Source organism: Temnothorax nylanderi, unplaced genomic scaffold (assembly GCF_030848795.1).
Source record: "Temnothorax nylanderi isolate EJ_2023f unplaced genomic scaffold, tnyl_v1.0 TNYL_tig0636_pilon, whole genome shotgun sequence".
NCBI classification, from domain to species: domain Eukaryota; kingdom Metazoa; phylum Arthropoda; class Insecta; order Hymenoptera; family Formicidae; genus Temnothorax; species Temnothorax nylanderi.
This window is the reverse complement of record NW_027249698.1, coordinates 5,246-8,340: the sequence shown is the minus strand read 5'-3', so window position 1 is coordinate 8,340 and position 3,095 is coordinate 5,246. Positions and strand designations below refer to the sequence as shown.

At 37.5% G+C, this 3,095-nt stretch overlaps 1 long non-coding RNA gene across 1 annotated transcript; it reads left to right on the top strand.

Moving 5' to 3' along the window:
- Nucleotides 1–1,462: 1,462 nt before the first annotated feature.
- On the top strand, nucleotides 1,463–1,959 carry LOC139784493 (uncharacterized). Its single transcript, XR_011721576.1, has 2 exons — nucleotides 1,463–1,541; nucleotides 1,618–1,959. It is a non-coding gene; the product is annotated as an uncharacterized lncRNA (long non-coding RNA).
- Nucleotides 1,960–3,095: the final 1,136 nt, after the last annotated feature.

The following is a 3,095-nucleotide window of genomic DNA, read 5'->3' as shown; positions in this document are numbered from 1 at the left end:
TCGACTCTGTTTTAGTTCGGCAATTTCTCGCAATGTGCCCGAGATTATTGCAAATTTGACAAACGATTTTTGGTTTGCTTTCTGTATTAAGTTGTTCATTCTGTTTCTTCCAGCAATTATTAGCTGAATGCCCTGGTTTATCACACCATTGACAAATTACGGTCGGTTTACTCTGATTGTTAATAGTATTTACTAAATAAATTCAAACGGCCAATTTCGAGCAATTATCAGATGTTAAAGAAAAATATTTAATACATTCAATATAGTATACAAATTCGTTAACGTTTCGCGCCTTACTTGGCCTTCCTCAGAACAATAAAAATTACAAAAACGCATATATATCTCGCATTATTCTAAGAGTACAACGAATCAACTCATTACGACGCCACAATTTGCATTAATCCGGTCTCACCAAAGCAATCGGACAGTTAGTCATATTGAAGTCAGAAGTGTCAATTATTCGTCAATCCACGCATTGAGTCGGTCGCTTCTCCCGCTGTATGTCCCTTATTCGTCCATGAAAACTCATATGGATGTAAATTCCTTGTCTCACAACCATCTTAGTGACAACTATGTTAAAAATAGAATTCACATAAGACCGAAAAGAATTTTTGATTTAAAACGAGCTTAGCCACAAATGACTCACATAAGTAGTCGATGAAACAAAGAGCCGGGGTGAATTCATTACAACGTCTCGCAAAACGTGTGTTCATCGTGAGAGATAGCGGACGACTGAGACGATACCCGCATTACAAGGACACGAAAACATAAATCTTTGTTATTAACCCAACGTTCAAGATAATCGATTCAAGATGTCAAAATAAGCATCGTTTAGCAGTTCCGTGTCTTTATTTAAATTTATACCATTAATCTGCTCTTTAATATGTATCATTTCTGCGGTTAATCTCTTTTTGTAATTATGCTCAACTTCCAGAATGCGCGTATTATCCCAGTCAAACGAATGATTAAATTTAGTAGAATGTTCCGAAACAACAGAATGCTTTGAATCATCTAATCTTATATTGTTTTTATGTTCCTTTAATCTAGTTTGCAGCTGCCTTTTTGTTTGACCGACATAAGAGGCATCACAATTTTTACAACATATTTTATATACTACGTCATTATTAGAAAAATGGGCGTTCTTATCCTTATGGACCTTAATGATGCTACTAAGATTGTTAAGAATGCGATATGTTGTTTCGGAACATTCTACTAAATTTAATCATTCGTTTGACTGGGATAATACGCGCATTCTGGAAGTTGAGCATAATTACAAAAAGAGATTAACCGCAGAAATGATACATATTAAAGAGCAGATTAATGGTATAAATTTAAATAAAGACACGGAACTGCTAAACGATGCTTATTTTGACATCTTGAATCGATTATCTTGAACGTTGGGTTAATAACAAAGATTTATGTTTTCGTGTCCTTGTAATGCGGGTATCGTCTCAGTCGTCCGCTATCTCTCACGATGAACACACGTTTTGCGAGACGTTGTAATGAATTCACCCCGGCTCTTTGTTTCATCGACTACTTATGTGAGTCAGTTGTGGCTAAGCTCGTTTTAAATCAAAAATTCTTTTCGGTCTTATGTGAATTCTATTTTTAACATAGTTGTCACTAAGATGGTTGTGAGACAAGGAATTTACATCCATATGAGTTTTCATGGACGAATAAGGGACATACAGCGGGAGAAGCGACCGACTCAGTGCGTGGATTGACGAATAATTGACACTTCTGACTTCAATATGACTAACTGTCCGATTGCTTTGGTGAGACCGGATTAATGCAAATTGTGGCGTCGTAATGAGTTGATTCGTTGTACTCTTAGAATAATGCGAGATATATATGCGTTTTTGTAATTTTTATTGTTCTGAGGAAGGCCAAGTAAGGCGCGAAACGTTAACGAATTTGTATACTATATTGAATGTATTAAATATTTTTCTTTAACATCTGATAATTGCTCGAAATTGGCCGTTTGAATTTATTTAGTTGTTACTTTGTCGAGCGAAACATTTGTTTATTTTAATAGTATTTATTCTACAAGATTTAGCATTGTGACCGGATTTTGAACACAATTGACAAGTGACATGACTTTCTTGAATTACATTGACGGATCGTCGGGCCTGAGGGTCGCGGAGGCGACATTTGTCAGCGCTATGCCCGCGTTTTTTACATATCTGACATATGAGAATTTCGGTTCCAAGATCAATTTTATTATGAGGTTGCGGCGAAGGCTGAGTTAATTTCCTACAGTTAGAGGCTGAATGTCCCTCTTTATAACAGATCTGGCAGGTTTCCTGCAAACGATTAGTGTTCGATGTTTTGCCTGCAAGATTACCTTGATCCTGTCGTAAATCTGTCATTTCGTACAGCTCTCTTTCTATTCTCAATGCGTCGGCCACAGTGGCTTGGACATCCAAATTTCTTGTCACTCTTTGTTCAATTTCCGGTTTCAACCCTCTAATGAAACATTTACACATGTCCCTTTCTAACGAGGCTTTAATATTTTGACCGGGAGCGGCAGCTTGTCCTGAATTTTTATGTGCTTCTAATATCTGTTTTCCCAACAATTTGACCCGATTCGCGTAAGTTACTACATCTTCCTCTATTTTTTGATAGATGCAACCTAACTCTCCTTGTAATTGATAAATATTTTTAGCAGCGCCATAGACTTGTTCTAAATATTTTGTTAACGAGGCTACCGTATCGAAATCTTGATCTTGTATGGTACGACGAGCTTCGCCTATAATTCGGGTTCTGATTATTTTAGTGAATTGAGATTCTGCCTCAACGGGCAGCATAGCCTTCGCTTCCTCGCATCCCTCGATAAAATATGTTAACGGAATATTTTTTCCGTCAAAGAAGGGAACGGCCTCTACCGCGTATTTTAATGTGGCGAAAGGGTTAGCGTGGGCCATTGTTCCTGCGATGCTTATAAAAGAATTATACTGATCTTGCCGCACAGGTAGTATTGTTTTATTCGAGTGATCGTCGGAAACGGGATACTGATCCTGCGGTGCAGGTAGTATTGTTTTATCCCAGGAATCAGAAACGCGAAGAGTGAAATCGGACGCGTCGGTTATATTTGA